Source organism: Mustela nivalis (assembly GCF_964662115.1).
Source record: "Mustela nivalis genome assembly, chromosome: 12".
NCBI lineage: Eukaryota > Metazoa > Chordata > Mammalia > Carnivora > Mustelidae > Mustela > Mustela nivalis.
In genome coordinates this window covers 26043491-26069004 of record NC_139031.1, presented here as the reverse complement: position 1 = coordinate 26069004, position 25514 = coordinate 26043491, and positions in this window count along the sequence as shown.

Below are 25514 nucleotides of genomic sequence, written 5' to 3'. Positions count from 1 at the left end.
TCCTGCTGTGCTTACTGAGATGCATCCAACCACGATCATAAATATCAAGTTCTGATGCTGGCATGTTTATAGAACCACATTATTTTAGAATTGCAACAGCTCTTGGAGATAGTCCCGTTCTATGTCATTTTACATCTGAAAAATAAAAAATAAAAAGTGGAGGTCCTCTAGTGAGGATTTTTCAGTCATGTGTATAAATTCTGAGTGTGTTTTTGGAAGCATAAATCGAGCTAGGTAATGGACTTAAGTGACTCCCAGGGGCTTTTTGGGCAGGATCTGTCTTCTCGGGCAGAAATGCACTTGGCCTGAATGGAGTACACTGACTGGAACATGCATTTGTTGATTGAATTAATAAAACAAAAATGTGATCCCTGGGTGCACTGCCTGAAATGGCTACCAAAGGAGAGATTCTATTGTGAATGAAGACATTTCCAAGCACGCCTCTCTAAGAGGTAATACATAAAATTAACTGATAATGTAAGGGAGCATTCTTCTGGTCCTATGGCATTCTGAATCCATATTGCTTAGAGGAGGGCTCCCCTAAAAGCCCAATGTCTTGTGCTAATTCACAACAGATTTTTTTTTTCACTCCAAGGCTAAATGAAAATTTAATAAAAATAGAAAAAAAGGTAACAAATTTTAAATATCTTAAATTCTCTCAGTTTAAAATATAATCCCTTTTTCTGAGATGAACTCCTTTCCATCTTTCTGATATTAAAATATCTATTATTTTATGAAATAATTATGCTAATATAGAGTAAGTTTTTTCATCTATCATCTTTATTTGAAAAAAAAAAAAAAAGACAATACTACATTTAATTGGTCCACAGAACCAAAAGTTTGGTAATTGTTGACTTTCACACATCAGATGGCTTTTGACATGTTAAGGACAGAAGCTAGTGGGTGGGTTGGAAGGCCCTGTGGTGCCTGGCAACTGGGGATGACAATGAGGGCACTTCCATCAACAAGAAAAAGAGCAGGCCACTATGAGCTGTCACCCTTTGCCACAAAACTGTGGCCCTTTGATTTTCTATAGCACATACAGTTACCAGATTGTTCCTCTTTGCTATCTTTTATGAAACATAGTCTATTTTCCATACTTTCTGTTCTAGTCTGGGAAGTGTCGGCAAATGTCCAAGAGGTGAATTAACAGATGATTTTATGCTTCGTGCCTGACCATGACCTTCTATGCCTGAATTTCTAATACCAATGACAATGCTCAGTACTAGTTGTGAATCTGTATGAAACTTACTTAGCTTCCTTAAATTTCAGTGACCTCTAGTGTAAGTGGAAACAGTGTTAATAATGAAGTTATAGGGTTATAGAGAGGACTGAAAAGATTTTGTATGTATTAGTGCCTGGCACTTACTAAATGGTAACTTTCTCTTTATATACGTTTATATATATGGTACTATATATGTGTCATATATATCTCATACATACCAAAGTCAAATATACACACTATATACTGTATATACTACATACTATATCCGTACCTACTATAAAAATTTTTATACTATTCATACATACTACTATATACTACTACATACTTTATATATACACATAGTACATATATATACATATGAATGTGTATATATGTGTATATATATTTGTATATATCCAAACATATAGATGTATATATGTGTGCATATAATGTGTGCATATAATATATGCACACATATATGACATATTAAATGATAATACAATAAAATGAGATAGTAAGTTGTATAAATTTAAACAGGGGAGAGGTAATGGCACATAAGAAGGTAAACATATAGGTGTTTAGGAAAAGCTTCATGGACTAGTTGGGGCTCTTGCTCAGCCTTGAAGGAAGGAATTCAGGAGAAAGGAATGAAGCAGATATCCAGAGACAGTTGGGTATTATAGAATGACCATGGGATCTGAAGTTACATGTCTTACTCTTAATAAAATAAATGGTTAGTCTTTATTTTTATTGTAAAACGTTGGTATAAGGTACAAAGTAAAAGTTGAAGAACCTTTTCAAAACTGAGCTTTTCTCAATTATATTAGTGAAGAGTTTAAAATGATAAATTGCTTTTATGCCATAGAGATTTTTTTCTGTCCCAAACATTAAAATCTATAGACATTAAAATGAATCAAAAAGGCATGCTTTAAGCCTGTTTTATTAAAAGAACAAATGCCATATCTGCTGAAGACTTGTGGTTGTAGTATAATGAATCTGTTTTGCATTTCATTAACAGCATCCAAGGCTCTTTTGCAGGATTTTCCGATTTTGGCCTTCAGTTTTTGCAATACTAAAAAATACTAAAAAGCATTTGGAAATGAGCCTTTATTTTTAGAATGTTTTAGGCTAAAGCAGTAGGATATATTTAAGGTATTTCTTTGGAGAATGATTAGAGTTTTGTGTGCATATTGCTAATTCAAGTCCTTTTCTAGAATCAAGATAGTACTAAACTTGATTTTGACTCCACTGTGTGGCGGGATCTTCCTGACTGTTTCCTCACTAATTGCATTTCCATGGAATGTAAAGGCCCACCTCTTCCATGATATTTTTATTTTTATTTATTTTTATCTTTAAAAAAATATTTTATTTATTTATTTGACCCCCGAGACAGAGAGACAGCAAGAGAGGGAACACAAGCAGAGGGAGTGGGAGAGGAAGAAGCAGGCTTCCCGCTGAGCAGGGAGCCTGATGCTGAGCTCCATCTGATCCTGGGACTCTGGGATCATGACCTGAGTTGAAGGCAGATGCTTAACAACTGAGCCACCCAGGCCCTCCTATTTTTAATTTTATTTTTAATAAATCTATTAAATATAAATAAATATAATAAATAAATTTATTTATTAATAAATTTATTTATTTATTTATTTATTTATTTATTTATTTGAGAGAGAGAAAAAGAGAGTAAGCGCATGCACCTGGGGGGAGGAGCAGAAGGGGAGGAAAGGGAAGGGGGAAACAATTTCAAGCAGTGTGTCAGGCCACAGCCTGACGCAGGGCTCCTTCTCAAGACCCTGAGATCATGACCTATGCTGAAACCCAGAGTTGAGATGCTTAGCCAACTAAGCCACATGGTGCCCCCATAATATTTTCAAAGGGACTAAAATTAGGAAATGCATTCCCACCTAAATCTGGACACTCACGTGTCTGCTTTAAACACCTGTCACTTTGAGAATATATTCCTTTGCGTAGGACTATCTACTAATGGTAGCTTGAGTACAGGAACCAAACTCAGGGTCAGTTTACAGAATTTGATGTTTCAGTTGTTCCATTTCAGAATGAACAGCAGCTGTCTTGTCTCTCTTTTACTTTTATGCAGTTAGCTACAGCTTCTCACCCATCCATTCAAACTTTCCAAATATGAAGCCCCAGATATAATATTACTACTATCCTTACTTGTATTGCTTACTACTCTTTTCTGGGGCTTTCTACTCATTATTCTATCACCATTCCAGTGTTTATTTGACTAAAACTAAATTTGTACACTGGCCTTTCCAAAACAACAACAAAACCAAAAATACCAACCAACCAAACAAACAAACAAACAAGGAAACCATCCTAATTCTCTATCTTAATTATTCACTTTGTCCATGGAAATATCTTTCTCACAGGCTAGCAAACTCAAATTCCTCTTTTCTTTTTCCCTCTCCTGCATAGTCCTTTGAAGTGTCCTTCAGATTTAGCCTATTCTTTCAACAGCATTAAGCTTCCCCTATCTCTAATACATTAGACAGTGAGGTAGATGTTTTGAAGGCACACTCTTCATTGTGCTTTACTTAAGAGTTTAGTAACTTTGTTACTTAATCCACAGACTCACATTACTCTGTCTGATTTTCAAGGCTGTCTATTCCTTTTTTCCATCCTATCTATCACTCAACTTCACTCTCAGACTCAGGCTACCATGCTCACACACATCAATGTACCCCTCTCTCTGTTGAACCCTCCTGTTTTTTCCCCTGTACATGCCATACTCAGCTTTCTCTCTATTCACTGAGTCACGCTGTCAACAATCTGCAGATATCTGCCTTTCCTCTTCTGCTATATAAACATCATGACTCAATCTGGGGCCAATTCCAATATGGGGTGAGTTAGAGGTCTATGATGCAGCTTCCGTGACTACTCAAGTTCATGCTGATTTCTTCCTTCTTTGAAATGGGTAAAGACAAACTCACAAATTATTACTTGTTCTCTAATTGTTTCATGTATATTCATATTTCATGAATAGTTATGGGACCTATTCCTTAATAGGGAATAGTAAATACTTATTTTTGCATATAGAAAGTACTGATTTTTTGGACACTTGCTTGATTATGGCTCTCTGTCAGGACTTAAATATATTATTCAGGCTTTGATAACCACAGTCTTGGGTACTCTAAAATAATTTGTATTAAATGGTTCTTTAAAAAAAAATGAAGACCTTTGAGAAGCTAAAGTGGTTTTCAGCCTGGGTCTAAAAATCATCACATTCTTCAGAAAGTCATACATAAGAAATTCTGAAGAGAGTGCATCACAGTATGTAAAATAAAAATTCACATTTATGCTTTCATCTTTACCAAATACATCAGTACTGAAGAGACAAGACCATAAACAGAAAAAGGCCCTGAAGGCAGCAGCAGCTGCAGACACTGAACAAAGAACAGTATAAAAATAAAGCAAGAAAGGGGCTGTGGCCCCACATGCCGATCACATTTTCAGTTACAGGAGAGCAATTCATGCCACAAATACTTATTGAATACTTATACAAGAGAACTCACTGTCCAGTTATTGTGCATTACAAAAAAAAAAAAGCTCAAGATGGAATGCAACAATAGAGATGCATGGGTATGTGTGTACATATATACAAAATTAATCAATTAATACAAAAGCTACTATTTCTTAGGGACCCACCATGTGCTATGCACTGTGCTAGATACTTCACATATATCATCTCATTTAGTAATCACAGAAATCCTAAGAGGTAGATGTTTTTTTCTTTTTTAAGAAAAAAGACTTAGCAAATTTAATTTTCTTACCCAAGCCCAATTCAAGTCCAGTTCTGACCTCAAATGCCATCATATCTGACTTCCTGAAGTAGCAGTGGAGAAGAAGTTGATAATTCTGGGAAACAAGGAAAGCCTCTCAGGGAAGAGAACGCTTACCATGTTTAGAAGGGATAACAGCACTTTGGCCCATGGAGGCTACATAGAGGAAGTTTGGGAACAGTCGTAGGCAGGGGCATCAGCATAAGGGATACAGCAAAAAGGCAGGAATTAACAGAGTTTATCACTGTACTAGGCTGTCAGTACTGTTGAGGTTGGGGGTACATGACAGAAGCAAGGGTGTGAGCTGGGGAAAACCACGCCAAGAAACAACACTGTTCCAAGTTTGGATTCAATCATAGGGATTACGGTGACTCACTGCAGGTGCTAAGCATAGAAACACAGTCAGACTTACATTTTGGGAAGGCCATCAACTGGTGGTCTGGAGGATGGTTATTAGGAGAACAATTAGAAGGACATGGAAATATTTGTAATGAGAGAAGTTTGGATCCTGAAATGACTGCATAAGGGCATATGGAGAAGATGCAACAAACTTGAGAAATATATTTTGAGGTGGAATTTATAGTGCCTAGTATTCAATTTAATATGGGAGAAATAGAAGAAATAGAGCCAAAGATGACATAGGATGGTACCATCCTTAGTTCACTTAAGTGTTCTCTGGGAAGAGAGGAGAATGAGCCTCGGGCTGGGAGCCTCCATTTTATAATTTCATCCCCAGGCCCCACCGTTATTAAGGGTGAGGCTTCTCTCAGGTTACTGGTTTTGGATAATTGGGTGGATCATTAAATAGCATTGTGAATAGAGGAGGAGAAGTTGGTTTGAGGGAAAAGAACCAAACAAGCTGGCTTGAGATATTTGTGAATTATCCAGGGCACTCACTGGATATATAGGATAATGACCTATAGGCAGTTGGAAAATACTGTGTTGCTATTTTTGCCTATTTTGTATGTGTAATAAAGAATCTAACTCCATTTTTGAAGTTTGCTAATAGCTTTCAAACCCCAATATCCTCCATTCCCCTTTTGCCCCCATACCTAGAAAGACTGATAAGAAAGCCTGACGTTCCCTCTTTTGGTACCAGCAGACCTCAAGCTCCCAAGTCCTAGCCTACACAAGGAAACCCTCATTCCAGTCTTCCATCCACAGTGATAAAACTCCAAGCCAGTTCCCCTTCTCTGCCCACTCTCAAGCCAGCTTGGGACTGCTTTGGATCTTGCGCTATATCCCAATGCAGCTTCATTATGTGAGTAATAAACTTTTTCTTGCCTTCCTGATGTGTATGTGATGCCATCAAAACACATTTTGGAAGGAAAGCCCATGCTGGCTCTGCTTGGTGGCAACAACAGTGTGATTTCTTCAAATACATTCTACCAGTTCTTAATGGAAGTTTCACTGCTCTCCTAGAAAACTTCCTTTATGAGACTGTGTTAGTACTCAGTACATGGTTCTTTCTTCAGTATATTTTCCATTGGCAGAGAGGGCCATTTTAGAAAGACCAGAAACATAAATTATGTCAAGGGCCTTTGGTATTCTGCATAATTGTTCTCTGGAATGCTGTACCCATTAAGATTTGAAGACTGAAATTAGGAACTTGAAAACCAATTTCAAGATGAAATGATGATAAAACAAGGTGGTATCACCACAATTAGTTTCCTAATTCCACAAAAGTCCACAAAAGTCAAAAGGGGTATCTTGGCATTTGATATTTGGTAGTGTTGCAAATCTCCTCATGAAATAATGGAAGAGTCATCATATATAGTGAAATAACCACTATATATGATGAAATACAGTGAAATATATGAAATATAGTGAAATAATCATGATTATTTCAAATAATCATGAAATAATTGGTTAGAGTCATCATATATAGTGAAATAATCACCACACTCCCACTAATTAATTTATATATAAATTATATATAAACATATAATAAAATATTTATTTATTTGTAATATATACATATATACTATAAAATATATAAAAATGTATATATTCATAAAATAAATATATATATTTGTGGTGATATATAGTGAAATAATCATCACACTCCCACTTATGAATTATATATATAATTCTATATATAATTATTATATTATATTATATATTATATATATATATAATTCATATATATATATGAATACCAAGTTGTACATCTTAAATATAAAATTCCTATTTGTCAATTTTACCTCAATAAACCTTCTAGGGGTGAAGGTGTGGATGGGGACTCATAGAAGCTTCTATTTTCTATGTAATGTTCCATTAAGTATACTGAGATGGCTTTTATTTTTAGCCCAGCGATTTTTAGTCCCATTCACTTCCTTTTCTTTTGTTGTTTCTAACATGTGTTTATTTTCCATAGCACTTGCATTATTCTTTTAAATTTGTTTCCTTGGTTTTGCCTTTTATTCTCATTGTCTTGTCTATAATTCCCTTAAATTGCAAAAGAATTTTTTTTTAAAGATTTATTTATTTATTTATTTATTTGACAGGCAGAGATCACAAGTAGGCAGAGAGACAGGCAGAGAGAGGAAGGGAAGCAGGCTCCCTGCTGAGCAGAGAGCCGGATGCTGGCCTAGATCACAGGACCTTGGGACCATGACCTGAGCTGAAGGCAGAGGCTTTAACTCACTGAGCCACCCAGGTGCCCCGCAAAAGAAATATTTAAATAAACTTTTTATAGCAGCTTTGTTAAGGTATAACTGATATAAAAAAATGCACATTATATAAAATGTGAATTGGTAAGATTTGGTATATATACACATTCATGAAACCATCATCATAATCACAATAATGAATATATCCATCATTCCCCAGTTTCTTCTTGTCCCTTTGCAATCCCTTCCTTCTGCCACTTCTTGCTCCCCTCCCCAACTGCAGGCAACCACTGATCTCCTTCCTGTCACTATACATTAGTCTGTACTTCCTTGAGTTTTATAATGTAATCATACAAGTTTCTATTTGACTTCTTTTACTCCGCATAATGATACTGAGATCTATCCATGATATAATGGTCATCAATAGTTCATTTCTTTATAAAACTTTATAAAAACATTTTCATTTTGTAATAATTTCAGATTTATAGAGAAGTTACAAAGATAGTACAGCAAGCTCCGGTATACCTTTCACTCAGCCTCTCTGGATGTTAACATCTTATATAACTGTGGCACCTTAGTCAAAACTAAGAAATTCACATTCTTACATCACTAATGACTAAACTATAAGCTTTATTTGGAATTCACTATTTTTCCACTAATTTTTTTCTTATATGCCAGAATCCAGTCCAGGAAACCACATGGCACTTAGTCTTCATGTCCCCTTAGTCTCCTCTGGGATCTGACAATCTTAGCTTTTTCTTGATTTTTATGACCTTTATAGTTTTTAAAATTACCAGTCAGGAATTTTGTAGAAAAGTTCATTTCCTTTTATTTCTGAGTTGGGTTCCATTATAAAGACACATCACTGTTTATCCATTTACCTGTTGATGGAATTTGGGGCTGTTTCCAGTTGTTGGCTATTACAAATAAAGTCATGAGCTATTTTTATATATGGGTGCTTGGATGGACTTATACTTCATTCCTCTTGGGTAAATATCTAGGAGTTGAATAGATTAATCATATGGGAGGTATGCATTTAACTTAAAAAAAAAATTGCCACATTGTTTTCCAAAGTGGTTGCACCATTAAACACTTCTGCTAGCAGTGTATGAACCTCTAGTTCTTTCCTATTCTTGTTAACACTTGGTATGGTCAGACTTTAATTTTAGCCATTTCCATAGAGCTGTAGCAGTATCTCATTGTGATTTTATTTGCAGTTCCCTAATGATGAATGATGTTGTGCATCTTTTTTTTTTTTTTTAAGACTGTATTTATTTATTTGTCAGAGAAAGAGAGAGAGTGAGCACAAGCAGGGGACAGAGGGAGTAGCAGGCTCCCCACTGAGTAAGGAGCCTGAAGTGGGATTCAATTCCAGGATGCTGGGATCATGACCTAAGCCAAAGGCAGATGCTTAACTGACTGAGCCTCCCAGGCGTCCCTGTTGTGCATCTTTTTATGAGCTTATATGCCATCTCTCTAGCTTTTTTGGTGAAATATCTGTTCAGATCTTTTGCCCATATTGGGGAGAGGTGGTTTGTTTCTTATTGCTGATTCTTTAGACTTCTTTTTATAGTTTAGATACTTGTCTCTTATCAGAGATATGCTTTGCAAATTTTTTTTTTCCCAGACTGTGACTTACCTTTTCATTGTCCTAGCTCTCTCTTCAAATTCATTTCTTTCTGTATATTTATATGCCAGTACCCCATTGTTTTGGTTAGCTTTATCATGTTCTGATATCTGATAAGGCTGGTTCCCCACCACGTTTTGAGTTCTCAGAGAGTTTTCCTGGGTTCTCTTTCTAGTTTTTTTGGTCACATTAACATGAGAATTTACTTCTATATGGTTTAAAAATATCACTCATATTGTTAATGGGATTATATTACACTTTTGATTTACTTTAGGGAAACTGACATATTTGTGATACTGAGTTTTGTTTTCAATAACATGGTGTGTGTTTCCATTTATTCGTCTTCTTTTTGTCTTCTTATATAGCATTGTAAAGATTTATTCATAATGATCTTCTACAAATCTTGTTATGTTTGTTCTCAGGTAATTCATCTTTTTTTGATGCTATTGTGATGGCATCTCTTCTTCCAATATATTTTCCAATTTCTTGTTGTTTTCACAAATGAATGGTATTGATTTCTGCATGTTAATTTTCAAACTATCCACCCCAATGAATTCTGTTATCATTTCTAACACTTTTTCAGTTGATTCTTTTGAGTTTTCCAGGAATACAATTTTATTTCCTTCTTTTCAATTTCTACATCTCTACATTATTTATCTTTTCTAATTGTGCTATTACTTCCAAGAAAGTATTAAGTAACAGTGGAGATAATGGTCATGGTTTCTTTTAATAGATTTGTTTCAAGTGTTTAACCAATAAGCATGATATCAGCTCAGAAACAGAATTAGACTTAATTTTATTATAATAAAATATCTCTCATTTTTAGTAACTGTTGGCTGCTAACGCGCATAGTTTTGGGTTGAGAGAGAGGAGTTATCTGGATCCTTGCAGAGTTTCTTAGAATGCATACATGAACTCTGTTATTTCTTTGGTTAGGTAGATAGTTTTTCTTCAGTTTTTGACATTCAAGAGTTGCCCTTATACCAAAGCCCTTTAAGCTACAACATCTTCAGTCAACTCCTTCACAGTGCTTCTCAGTCAATAGTCCCTTTACCAAAGCAATATGATGACATGTGGTCATGAGCTTTGCTCAGTCTCTCTTCCTTGATTCTCTGTGCTATCACCCTGGAACCTTCCATGACACTTATGCCAGTTCTGACTCTTCATTACATCATTCTAATTAATACATAGCAAAAGGTTCTTATTTGGGTATTTCTTAGAGTCTAAGTGGTACATGTTTGTTTTCAAGTTCCAACTTCATTTGCTTAGCTAAAATTACTTTTCAGCAATTCAGCAGTATTGTATATAAACCTTACAGTATTTTTCCTTTGATTTTATACTCTGAGTGTTTTCCCTTGATACAGAATGAGGGGAGTAGGTTTGTCTACATTTATTCTTATTTCAACTTAAAAATCTCCTACATTAATTTTCAGATTAGCAAAATGTACATGTTGCCCTTCAAAATAATTACTTTAAGAGAAAATATGCTAATACTAATGATATTTTACAAAGGCTATTTAAAAAATCCCTCCTTTGGAAATAAGTTTAGGATTAACTTTTGTTTTGACATATAAAATCTACCTAATTACTTCACAGTCACATTGCACTTTCTAATTTAAAATGATCCCACTCAAGCACTCACCTTATCCTTCAGTCACTGAATAATTCTGTACCATATTTAAAAATTAAATTAATCTTCAAACACTGAAAACAACACTACTAAAGATTTTAAAAATAAATGTCTCAAGTAGATTCCTTTTTTCTTTATTCATGGACAGCTCAAAAGGTATATGACTTTATTTTCCCCAGGGGTATAACTGTTTCCCTTAGAATTAATACTAGACATAATTATTCATTTCATTTTTATGAGTTATTTTATGAATATTTTATGAGTAGGAAAGTTGTCACTCACCTTTAAAAATCTTTTAATATTATTAATTTTCTAAACTATATTTCATCACAGACCTGTGCTGAGGACAGTTTACAGTTGATACATGAAAAAGGGCCTGAAATGGTAAGTAAGTTTGAGGACTATGGATAAGCAAAGTTAAGCAAATTTCTTTGTTTTGGAACTTTTGATAGTCTTTTTTTTTTTTTTTAAGATTTTATTTATTTATTTGACAGAGAGAGATCACAAGCAGGCAGAGAGGCAGGCAGAGAGAGAGAGGGAAGCAGGCTCCCCACCGAGCAGAAAGCCCGATGTAGAACTCGATTCCAGGACCCTGAGATCATGACCTGAGCGGAAGGCAGTGGCTCAACCCACTGAGACACCCAGGCGCTCTCTGATAGTCTTTTATATGCTAATGTGCACTGGGAATATCCAAGACACATACACTACACAGCATTTTCCAAACTGGGCTAGTTAAATGAATTCTAGCCTTCCTTTTTTATCATTTATTTTCTGTCCTTCCCAAAGGGTGTAATATTCAATAGAAGCATTAATATATAATGCAACAACAATATCTCTTGCTTTCTTCTCTATTCTTTTTCTTTCATATTAAATCATGATCTGGTGTATCAGTAGAACTCAGTGTAGAGAGAGACACAGGTGCTAAAGTACATTGAAAATTCACATCAGCTTTTTTCATTTTTTATACATTACTCTACAATGCAAATTTGCTCCTATTTCTTTTGAAAATCCCCCAGTAGCTATTTATTACTAAAAGAATAAATTCCATGTCTGCCTCTTCTAGACTCATCTACACAATAACTCACATGCCTTGGATGCTCCAGCAGCATCAGACAGCCTGCAGATCAGGTAACAAGCCAAATATGTCAGGCTGGTCTGGCATAACAGTGTAAGGAGCTCTGCAGACCCACTCCCAGTGAGACTGGTATAAAATTTTTAAAAATCAACCATGTTGAGGCTTCTGAAAATGGCTCTAAGGGAAAATGGCCAATGAAGAAATATTTATTCTTGAAAATTTGGTAAGAAAAACATGAATCTGCAATATTTGAGTCAAGACTCCTCCCTTCTGCCTCCTCTCTGCTCAGTGAGGCAGAGACTCTGTTTTAGCTGTATATAGTCAAGAACAAAGGCTCTCTCTTATTCTAGCTACCAAACAGCTTTCTACCTGGGAGGAATACGACATCATCATTTCTCAGCCTGCCCACAGCTACATATTGCTGATATTAAGTTTCAGTTGGGTGTGGTTGTGGGACTCCCTTTTGCCAAACCACTGCTCATGGAATGAAGGCTCTAGTTAGGGCAAGGAACTTCTGACAATATTAGGGTCTTTATCACTCCTTCCTTGGCTCTTGAAGAGAAGAGAAGAACAGAGACTTCAGGCAACTGCCTCCCCCAACTCTCCCACTAAATGCTTGTTTTCTAAAGTGGAGATGTCACTCAGAAAGAAAGAAAGGGCTAGAAAAAATTTTCTAAGAAATAATGGTTAAAAACTCCTCCCATTTTTGAAAAACACTATCCTGTATATTCAAGAAGCTCAATAAACTCCAAGTAGAATAAACAAGTTTTAAATAGGATCCATAAACTGATATACCACAGTAAAAATGCCAGAAATCAAAGATAAAGAGAAAATCTTGAAAGCCCCCTCCCAAAAAAAAAAAAAAAAGTAATCACTTACAAGGAACCCCAAAAGATTAACAGCTGATTTCTCCTGCAGAAACAATGGAGACCTGAAAGCAGTAGGATAACATATTCAAAGTACTCAACAAACAAACAAAACAAAAAACCTCACCAAAACTGTTAACCAAGAATTCTATATCCAGCAAAGCTATCTTTAAAAATAAAGACTAAACACAGACATTCCCAGATAAACAAAACAGAATTTCCTGCTGGTACACCTTATTAGGAATATTAAAGGAAAGTCTTTTGGCTAAATGCAAGTGATTTCAGAGGGTATTTTGAATCCATACACATGCACAAAAACAGAGCACTAGTAAAGATAATTGTAATTATTAAAGACAGTGTTAATAGATAATTTTCTCTTTCCATCTCTCAACTGACCTAAAAAATAAATTATATAAAAAGTATGTATTATATTATCAGATTTATATAGAAATGTTATATATTTGCCAATAACAGCACAAAGGAGATAGGAGGAGCAAAGCTGTAATGGACTAAGAAAATGACTACAGATGATAAAGTAATAATTACAACATGGTATTACCAGGTCCATAACATTAAAATCATATGGACAACAATAATAACACACAAAAGAGGGAAAAGGGAATAGAGCTGTATAGAAGAAATGTTTCTATATGTCATTACAATTAAGTTCATATGAATCTGAAACTGATTCAGATCAATTAAGATGTATATGGTAAACTCTAGATCTACCACAAAAAAAAGTCAAAAGCAAAAACCAAAACCTCATAAAAGTGAACAAATCATTTAGGAAATATTGTGATACATTGTAAAATATTAACTTAGTGCAAAGTAAGCAGTATATGAAAAATATAAACCAGGGGGAGGAGTCAAGATGGCGGAGAAGTAGCAGGCTGAGGCTGCTTCAGCTAGCCGGAGATCAGCTAGATAGCTTATCTAAAGATTGCAAACACCTGAAAATCCATCGGCAGATCGAAGAGAAGAACAGCAATTCTGGAAACAGAAAAACAACCACTTTCTGAAAGGTAGGACCGGCGGAGAAGTGAATCCAAAGCGACGGGAAGATAGACCCCGGGGGGAGGGGCCGGCTCCCGGCAAGCGGCGGAGCAACCGCGCACAAAATCAGGACTTTTAAAAGTCTGTTCCGCTGAGGGACATCGCTCCAGAGGCTAAACCGGGGCGAAGCCCACGCGGGGTCAGCGTGGCCTCAGGTCCCGCAGGGTCACAGAAGGATCGGGGGTGTCTGAGTGTCACAGAGCTTGCGGGTATTGGAACGGGAAAGCCGGCTACAGAGACAGAGCCGACAGTAAGCTCACAGCTCGGTGTTACCTTGAACCGGTCTCAGGCTGGGTGAGCTCGGAGCGTGGCCGGAGGTCAGGCAGACGGGAGTAACTGGGCGCTGTTCTCTGGGGGCGTACTGAGGAGTGGGGCCCTGGGCTCTCGGCTCCTCCGGGCCGGAGACCAGGAGGCCGCCATTTGTATTCCCGTCCTCCGGAACTCTACAGAAAGCGCTCAGGGAACAAAAGCTCCTGAAAGCAAACCCGGCCCCGGCCCCGGCCCCGGGTAAGGGCGGTGTAATTCCGCCTGGGGCAAAGACACTTGAGAATCACTACAACAGGCCCCTCCCCCAGAAGATCAACAAGAAATCCAGCCGAGACCAAGTTCACCTACCAAGAAGTGCGGTTTCAATACCAAGGAGAGCAGCAGAATTCCAGAGGAGGAGAAAGCCAAGCACGGAACTCATGGCTTTTTCCCTGTGATTTTTTTAAGTCTTGCAGTTAATTTAATTTTTTTCTTTTTCATTTTTTGTTTTTTTTTCTCTCGCCTTTGGGTAAAATTTTTTTTTAACTGTTACCTTTTTCTTTTTTACGATGTTTTACTACTTTATCTAATATATATATTTTTTCTTTTTTACATTTTTCTTAGGTGTTTTCTTTTTTTTAATTCTTTTCTTTTCTTTTTTTTTTCTTTTCTCTTTTTTTTTCTTTCTTCCTTTTTGAACCTCTTTTTATCCGCTTTCTCCCCTCTCACAATTTTGGATCTCTTCTAATTTGGTTAAAGCATATTTTCCTGGGGTTGTTGCCACCCTTTTAGTATTTTACTTGCCCCTTCATATACTCTTATCTGGACAAAATGACAAGATGGAAAAATTCAACACAAAAAAAAGAACAAGAGGCAGTACCGAAGGCTAGGGACCTAATCAATACAGACATCGGTAATATGTCAGATCTAGAGTTCAGAATGACAATTCTCAAGGTTCTAGCCGGGCTCGAAAAAGGCATGGAAGATATTAGAGAAACCCTCTCGAGAGATATAAAAGCCCTTTCTGGAGAAATAAAAGAACTAAAATCTAACCAAGTTGAAATCAAAAAAGCTATTAATGAGGTGCAATCAAAAATGGAGGCTCTCACTGCTAGGATAAATGAGGCAGAAGAAAGAATTAGTGATATAGAAGACCAAATGACAGAGAATAAAGAAGCTGAGCAAAAGAGGGACAAACAGCTACTGGACCATGAGGGGAGAATTCGAGAGATAAGTGACACCATAAGACAAAACAACATTAGAATAATTGGGATTCCAGAAGAAGAAGAAAGAGAGAGGGGAGCAGAAGGTATACTGGAGAGAATTATTGGGGAGAATTTCCCCAATATGGCAAAGGGAATGAGCATCAAAATTCAGGAGGTTCAGAGAATGCCCCTTAAAATCAATAAGAATAGGCCCACACCCCGTCACCTAATAGTAAAATTTACAAGTCTCAGTGACAAAGAGAAAATCCTGAAAACAGCCCGGGAAAAGAAGTCTGTAACATACAATGGTAAAAATATTAGATTGGCAGCTGACTTATCCACAGAGACCTGGCAGGCCAGAAAGAGCTGGCATGATATTTTCAGAGCACTAAATGAGAAAAACATGCAGCCAAGATTACTATATCCAGCTAGGCTATCATCGAAAATAGAAGGAGAGATTAAAAGCTTCCAGGACAAACAAAAACGGAAAGAATTTGCAAACACCAAACCAGCTCTACAGGAAATATTGAAAGGGGTCCTCTAAGCAAAGAGAGAGCCTACAAGTGGTAGATCAGAAAGGAACAGAGACCATATACAATAACAGTCACCTTACAGGCAATACAATGGCACTAAATTCATATCTCTCAATAGTTACCCTGAATGTGAATGGGCTAAATGCCCCTGTCAAAAGACACAGGGTATCAGAATGGATAAAAAAACAAAACCCATCTATATGTTGCCTCCAAGAAACTCATTTTAAGCCCGAAGACACCTCCAGATTTAAAGTGAGGGGGTGGAAAAGAATTTACCATGCTAATGGACATCAGAAGAAAGCAGGAGTGGCAATCCTTATATCAGATCAATTAGATTTTAAGCCAAAGACTATAATAAGAGATGAGGAAGGACACTATATCATACTCAAAGGGTCTGTCCAACAAGAAGATTTAACAATTTTAAATATCTATGCCCCCAACGTGGGAGCAGCCAACTATATAAACCAATTAATAACAAATCAAAGAAACACATCAACAATAATTCAATAATAATAGGGGACTTTAACACTCCCCTCACTGAAATGGACAGATCATCCAAGCAAAAGATCAGCAAGGAAATAAAGGCCTTAAACGACACACTGGACCAGATGGACATCACAGATATATTCAGAACATTTCATCCCAAAGAAACAGAATACACATTCTTCTCTAGTGCACATGGAACATTCTCCAGAATCGATCACATCCTCGGTCCTAAATCAGGACTCAACCAGTATCAAAAGATTGGGATCATTCCCTGCATATTTTCAGACCACAATGCTCTAAAGTTAGAACTCAACCACAAAAGGAAGTTTGGAAAGAACCCAAATACATGGAGACTAAACAGCATCCTTCTAAAGAATGAATGGGTCAACTGGGAAATTAAAGAAGAATTGAAAAAAATCATGGAAACAAATGATAATGAAAATACAACGGTTCAAAATCTGTGGGACACAACAAAGGCAGTCCTGAGAGGAAAATATATAGCGGTACAAGCCTTTCTCAAGAAACAAGAAAGGTCTCAGGTACACAACCTAACCCTACACCTAAAGGAGCTGGAGAAAGAACAAGAAAGAAACCCTAAGCCCAGCAGGAGAAGAGAAATCATAAAGATCAGAGCAGAAATCAATGAAATAGAAACCAAAAAAACAATAGAACAAATCAACGAAACTAGGAGCTGGTTCTTTGAAAGAATTAATAAAATTGATAAACCCCTGGCCCGACTTATCAAAAAGAAAAGAGAAAGGACCCAAATAAATAAAATCATGAATGAAAGAGGAGAGATTACAACTAACACCAAAGAAATACAAACTATTATAAGAACATACTATGAGCAACTCTATGCCAATAAATTTGACAATCTGGAAGAAATGGATGTGTTCCTAGAAACATATAAACTACCACAACTGAACCAGGAAGAAATAGAAAGCCTGAACAGACCCATAACCAGTAAGGAGATTGAAACAGTCATTAAAAATCTCCAAACAAACAAAAGCCCAGGGCCAGACGGCTTCCCGGGGGAATTCTACCAAACATTTAAAGAAGAACTAATTCCTATTCTCCTGAAACTGTTCCAAAAAATAGAAATGGAAGGAAAACTTCCAAACTCATTTTATGAGGCCAGCATCATCTTGATCCCAAAACCAGACAAGGATCCCACCAAAAAAGAGAGCTATAGACCAATATCCTTGATGAACACAGATGCGAAAATACTCAACAAAATACTAGCCAATAGGATTCAACAGTACATTAAAAGGATTATTCACCACATCCAAGTGGGATTTATTCCAGGGCTGCAAGGTTGGTTCAACATCCGCAAATCAGTCAATGTGATACAACACATCAATAAAAGAAAGAACAAAAACCATATGATACTCTCCATAGATGCTGAAAAAGCATTTGACAAAGTACAGCATCCCTTCCTGATCAAAACTCTTCAAAGTGTAGGGATAGAGGGCACATACCTCAATATCGTCAAAGCCATCTATGAAAAACCCACCGCAAATATCATTCTCAATGGAGAAAAACTGAAAGCTTTTCCGCTAAGGTCAGGAACATGGCAGAGATGTCCATTATCACCACTGCTATTCAACATAGTACTAGAGGTCCTAGCCTCAGCAATCAGACAACAAAAGGAAATTAAAGGCGTCCAAATCGGCAAAGAAGAAGTCAAATTATCACTCTTCGCAGATGATATGTTACTATATGTGGAAAACCCAAAAGACTCCACTCCAAAACTTCTAGAACTTATACAGGAATTCAGTAAAGTGTCAGGATATAAAATCAATGCACAGAAATCAGTTGCATTTCTCTACACCAACAGCAAGACAGAAGAAAGAGATATTAAGGAGTCCATCCCATTTACAATTGCATCCAAAACCATAAGATACCTAGGAATAAACCTAACCAAAGAGACACAGAATCTATACTCAGAAAACTATAAAGTACTCATGAAAGAAATTGAGGAAGACACAAAGAAATGGAAAAATGTTCCATGCTCCTGGATTGGAAGAATAAATATTGTGAAAATGTCTATGCTACCTAAAGCAATCTACACATTTAATGCAATTCCTATCAAAGTACCATCCATCTTTTTCAAAGAAATGGAACAAATAATGCTAAAATTTATATGGAACCAGAAAAGACCTCGAATAGCCAAAGGGATATTGAAAAAGAAAGGCAACGTTGGTGGCATCACAATTCCGGACTTCAAGCTCTATTACAAAGCTGTCATCATCAAGACAGCATGGTACTGGCACAAAAACAGACACATAGATCAATGGAACAGAATAGAGAGCCCAGAAATAGACCCTCAACTCTATGGTCAACTCATCTTCGACAAAGCAGGAAAGAATGTCCAATGGAAAAAAGACAGCCTCTTCAATAAATGGTGCTGGGAAAATTGGACAGCCACATGCAGAAAAATGAAATTGGACCATTTCCTTACACCACACACAAAAATAGACTCAAAATGGATGAAGGACCTCAATGTGCGAAAGGAATCCATCAAAATCCTTGAGGAGAACACAGGCAGCAACCTCTTCGACCTCTGCCGCAGCAACATCTTCCTAGGAACAACGCCAAAGGCAAGGGAAGCAAGGGCAAAAATGAACTATTGGGATTTCATCAAGATCAAAAGCTTTTGCACAGCAAAGGAAACAGTTAACAAAATCAAAAGACAACTGACAGAATGGGAGAAGATATTTGCAAACGACATATCAGATAAAGGACTAGTGTCCAGAATCTATAAAGAACTTAGCAAACTCAACACCCAAAGAACAAATAATCCAATCAAGAAATGGGCAGAGGACATGAACAGACATTTCTGCAAAGAAGACATCCAGATGGCCAACAGACACATGAAAAAGTGCTCCATATCACTCAGCATCAGGGAAATACAAATCAAAACCACAATGAGATATCACCTCACACCAGTCAGAATGGCTAAAATCAACAAGTCAGGAAATGACAGATGCTGGCGAGGATGCGGAGAAAGGGGAACCCTCCTACACTGTTGGTGGGAATGCAAGCTGGTGCAGCCACTCTGGAAAACAGCATGGAGGTTCCTCAAAATGTTGAAAATAGAACTGCCCTATGACCCAGCAATTGCACTACTGGGTATTTACCCTAAAGATACAAAGGTAGTGATCCAAAGGGGCACGTGCACCCGAATGTTTATAGCAGCAATGTCCACAATAGCCAAACTATGGAAAGAACCTAAATGTCCATCAACAGATGAATGGATCAAGATGACGTGGTATATATACACAATGGAATACTATGCAGCCATCAAAAGAAATGAAATCTTGCCATTTGCGACAATATGGATGGAACTAGAGCGTATCATGCTTAGCGAAATAAGTCAAGCAGAGAAAGACAACTATCATATGATCTCCCTGATATGAGGAAGTGGTGATGCAACATGGGGGCTTAAGTGGGTAGGAGAAGAATAAATGAAACAAGATGGGATTGGGAGGGAGACAAACCATAAGTGACTCTTAATCTCACAAAACAAACTGAGGGTTGCTGGGGGGAGGGGGTTTGGGAGAAGGGGGTGTGATTATGGACATTGGGGAGGGTATGTGCTTTGGTGAGTGCTGTGAAGTGTGTAAACCTGGTGATTCACATACCTGTACCCCTGGGGATAAAAATATATGGTTATAAAAAATAAAAAATTAAAAAAAAATATATATATATATAAACCAAAAGAAATGAGACTTAGAAAACAAAAAGTAAAATGGCCCATACAAATATAACTACATTGATAAAAATATTAATGTGAATGGATTAAATAATCCATCAAAAAGCAGAGATCTGTAAACTAGACAAATATGCTAGTCTGTTTCACACCTCCATGTATAGAAAACTCTGCCTCAGATTTCTTTTCTGCCATCTTGTTTACCTTCCTCACACCACTCAAAACATAATAATAACATAAAAACCTACACCTAGCATCTGCAGGGCCCAGAGGAAAATTTTGAAATGAACACCTAAATGATATATTAAGTAGTTATATTAACATTTAAATATATTTTTAAAGATAAATATTAAATATTTAATAGTTAGAAACCAACTTGACAAGCTGTCAAATATGGACTACCTTCTGACCTTTATAACAACCTATGTTTGAATTTTAAATCTTTGGATTTCTTAGAGGTGCATGAGAGATGATTCATCCCCTGGCCCCAGTTCCCGACTTTTCAGTCTATGGCCCAGCCTCCTTTCTCTTTTTATTCCTGCCTCCATGCCACATTACAAAGGGCCTTGTATACATGCACAAAACTAGAGCTCCATAATCAAACTCTGTCTTTTCCTCTCCTGTGAACAGATGTCTCTTGCCACTCCTTGGGCCACAAAAGCTGCTACAACCACTCTTTGGAAGGCAGGACCACAAAAAATAACCATCCAGGTTCTGGAACTAGATGGGATGAAATCTGGACAGAGCGTTACAGTGTTCAGTATACTCAGAGCTTGGGAGTTATGGCTCTGTGTGGTCCATTATCTTAGCCTTACAGGCTTTTTCCTAGAAGATTAGATGTGCCCAAAAGAGACAAGAGTAGGGAAATCTCAAACCACAGGACCAAGGAAAAGGTACTTCTTAACCTGGTATAAGTGTATGAATAATATGTTTACCTGAATCAGTCTTAAGATCCTACGAGTTTCAGCCTAGGTGACTTGAAAGAGTATACAGTACACCTGAAGAAAGCAATTTTTAATTTTCATCTTTTGATCTTCTTTGGTCCTTCTTTTAGAACACTAAGGTCAAGTTGATAACACACTTTTTACACTTTTTAACATCCCTTTCACTATTCTAACTGCTAATTTAATCTCTTATATACCATAGCTTTGCCAAAACCTTTCTCATGTCACTCCTCACTTTCAAACTCCAATCAAAACTCTTACTTTTATTTCCGCTCTCTCTTTCCTTATGTTTCTACTAATTTTCCTCTCTCCTCAGCAAACTTTTTTTTTTTTTTTTTTTTGCGGGGTGGAGGGGTTCTATCTCTACAGGGTCCTGAAATCATCACAATGAGGTCAAAGAGATATTAAGGAGAGGGGAAAATCTAAGCAAGCACTCTAGAAACTTACTTGGGATGAGGGTAAAAAAAGAGGTGGTAATCAGATTATTAAAACAAAGTATTTAAGAATTATGTCTGACCCTCGTTTCCTTTTACCTTCAATATCTGATAATGTGCATCTTGATGATTTGGATTTCTAAGAATCGAAACAAGCATAACAGAGTTTCAGGAAGAAATACTGTCAATATAAAATCGTTAACTTTGGCAAGAGCTATTTCACTGGAGTGGTATAAGTAAAAGAGAGAGTGCAGTGTTGAGTAATACCTGGAAGGGTGAGAAATGGGAGAAGAGTGGGTGAATGTAGACAACATTTTTTTTTAAAAGTTTTTTTTTATTTATTAGAGAGAGAGGGAGCATGAGCAGGGGGGAGGGGCAAGGGAAGAGGGAGAAGCAGGCTCCCTGCTGAGCAGGGAGACTTACAAGGGGCTGAATCCCAAGGGCTCAATTCCAGGACCCCAGGATCATGACCTGAGCTCAATGCAGATGCTTAACTGACTGAGCCACCCAGGTCTCCCTGTAGACATTTCTGAAAAGTTGTAGGAGCCGTGGAGAAGAATAAATAAAAGCACAAATGAATGAATTAACGTACTAACTATGTTGTACCCTACTATAGTTAAAGGATGTTTTACTTCCAGAGGCAGTGGCTCTACCTGTTACAGTAAGCTTACTGAATTCTTTTTGAGGATGTATGAGCCAAAATTCTGGATTTCCAGGGATTTCAGTCCAAGTCATAAAGTTGTTTTTTAAGCCCCAGTTTGGAATTACAGTTTTTCAGGAATAGACTAGCAATTTCATAAAAGGCTCATAGAAAGGTGAATATTTCAGGGGGATTTTCAATAATCATAACCTTTATGAGCTCTTTCAATTCTGAGATTCTATTATTTTATAGTTTAAATGGTCACTCAAGCTTAGAATCAATTTTATTCCCTAAATTTATTGTCATTCTAATCAGAATTTCAAGTTGTAAAGTGGTAATACTGTTGCCTGATTTACAGACTCTGTAGTTTTGTTTTACTCGAGTATATTTTGTAAAGGGGAATTTAAAAGCTCTAGGTTGGAAACTTTAGATTTGGACACCTGAAGGAAAATCCCAGACTGTCTAAAGTATGAAATAGTTCTTGGCCTTTAAAAAGATTAACTGAATTAAGTTCAATGATGGATAAGACTTAATGCATGAAATATTTAAATCCATGGTTTAAAAATCTTTTAAAAAAATAGCACCCTTCCTTCCCAATAAATATTATACCATATCCTAATACTTTTAGAAGGTAAAGGAAGAACTCTTCTAGTTGAGGCAGGGGAAATACACCCAAAGCCTTGCCCACTTAACTTCATCATTTAAACTTTTCTCCTAAAGAGACACATGCCACGTACACAAACACACTCATATTCATACACATACACACAAATCCCTTAGGATTCTGCAGAACACCATTTGAAAATGACCAATTAGCACTAAGAAAACAATGTAAGATAATTTATGATTAACTCTCCAAATAAGTGATATCATTTAGAGATAGGGGAGATTAATATCTACGAGGAGCATTTTATCAAATATGTATAAATTATCTATTGCTGTATCCAACAAATCCCCAAATTTAGATGTCTAAAACAACATTTACTGTCTTACAGTTTTCTGTGGGTCATAGATCTGAGCACAATTCAGTTAGGTCCTCTAGCTCAAGGTCAATGTCTCTTATAAGGCTCTAAGGTATAGGCTAGGCCCAGTCATCTCCAGGTTCTCCTGGGGCAGGAAATGCTTGCAAATGCTCTCAGTTGGTTTGGATAGAATTCAGTTCATTGCAGGCTCTTCGACTGATGACTTTAGCTCTTTTCTGGCTGTGGGCCAGTGGCTACCATCGGGTTTTGCCACATGGGCCCATTTGCAGCTCAGAACCTGGCAACTGGCTTTGTCAGAATGAATGACAGGGCAGAGGAGTATGAACAAGACAGAAGTCACAGTTTCAAGGAATATAAAAAGGTCTATACTTTATAATTGATATTTTTTACACTCTCCAACCTGAGGAATGTTTTGTTAATTATAATGAATCAGATATTTTATGTTCTCCAAAATTTTTTTAGAATTTTCATTTTTTTTCTCTAGAATCTCAAGTATTGGCATTTTTTAAATGCTGAATTTTACATATCTAAGTTTTATAGAATAATTAATAACCTCAGGTGTATGTTTTGAGGAGGGAAACAGGATGTTAATGGGAGATGTGGTAACATTTCCAGACAAAACTTAACATCTGGAGGTGTTTCTATTTGAGGTGTAGTCTGTGCCTTTCCTTAATGCCACGACGCTGAGTCCCATGATCACTGATGACGAAAGAGCCAAAGGCTCTATCAGAGACACATGTCACTTCAGAACTGAAAAGCAGCAAAACCAGAAAGCAAATGCTCCGAATTGCATGTTGGGATGGCATTTAGATAGTGTGCAATGAGCACCTGCGGTTAATAGAGTAACTGATACTAAGTGATCTATGTGAGCGTCATGCAAACAAGGCAAATTTGAAAAGTGAGGTTTCTCCTGCATATTTCTTCCTAAATTCCACCCAAAGGAATTAGAATGCAAGATCACAGAGTTCTTTTCAGAAGCACTTCAGTAATCATGCCTCATTTTTTAAAGCAGAGCCAGAAAGAAGCAAAGACAGAAAGCTGCCTTTATCTAAAATGAAGTTCTGGGCAAATTAAAGTTATGCTGCTTCTTATCTAATACTTCCCTGGAAGCCTCTGGAATCACAGGGCTGGAAGGTAGTGCTGGGCTTTAAAAGGCTTTGCCTTTAGAGATGGGTGTTTTTAAGAACAGAACAGACGAGGGGCTGGGGAAAACCTGCAGCACAGGACTCCTTGGGGTGTCTTACCAAGAACTCTTTCGCATGTCGCATGGGACCAGCTTGTTAATTCCACCAACACTTCCCACTCTCACTTTTATTTGAGATGATACCATATTTTCCCAAGTCTGGGTCCTTAAATTCCATCATTCACCCCAAATCCCTATGGGCTACTACTGATTCTACAGGAATGCTTGCTACTCCATGCTGCCTCTAGTTGGGAGACCACACCACTGCTTCCCCTTTCCAAGTCCCCACACTACAACCTCCCACTCTGTCACCATCACATCCTGTCAAGGCTCTCCACTGGCTTTCAGCTGGACTCTCAGGAGAGACCACTGCGGCTCCCTGCATCTGCACCATATGGAAACTGTCTGCCCAACTATGAAAAGTATTGCTCTGTCAGTCTGCTCTACCAAACACTTAAGGAAGCCTCTTAAAAGTGTTCTCCATTTTTACTCTCCTTTGGGAAACCAAACTGACATACTCAGTCTACTAATTTTGACAGTGATGTATGTATGCACCAACTTTCTAAAATCTTCTTGCATCAGAAATTGAGGCCCTTTGATGTTCCAACTTTTTTCATCTCTTCCCGCCCTTCCTGGTGTACAAAGTTGAAGACCCTCTTTAGCGGTGGGCCTGAGAAATGATTTTAACTTTGTGTACCCTCACATATTCAGACATAGTGCTCCAGTTGTTGGGATAGGGAACATGTCAGTACCCCTACCAAGCTCTGGGTTCCCCATATCTTACACTCTACTTACCTAATTCTCCAGAAGAGTCCAGGTTCATGTTTCTTTTCTTTTCTTTCTTTCTTTTTTTTTTTTTTTAAGATTTTATTTATTTATTTGACAGAGAGGGAATACAAGCAAGGGGAGTGGGAAAGGGAGAAGCAGGCTTCCCACGGAGCAGGGAACCCAATGATGAACCCAGGACTCTGGGATCATGACCCGAGCCGAAGGCAGACGCTTAACCCACTGAGCCACCCAGGCACCCTTAGATTCTTGTTTCTATAATCATGCTTCCTGATGTCCTCTGAGTCCCATAATGACACCATTCATACGATTAATCCCTAATGGATGAAGTTACTCAGGCACACTCTTTAAGAATTAATGTTTCTCGGGGCGCCTGGGTGGCTCAGTGGGTTAAAGCCTCTGCCTTCGGTTCAGGTCATGATCCCAGTGTCCTGGGATCGAGCTGGAGCCTGCTTCCTCCTCTCTCTCTGCCTGCCTCTCTGCCTACTTGTGATC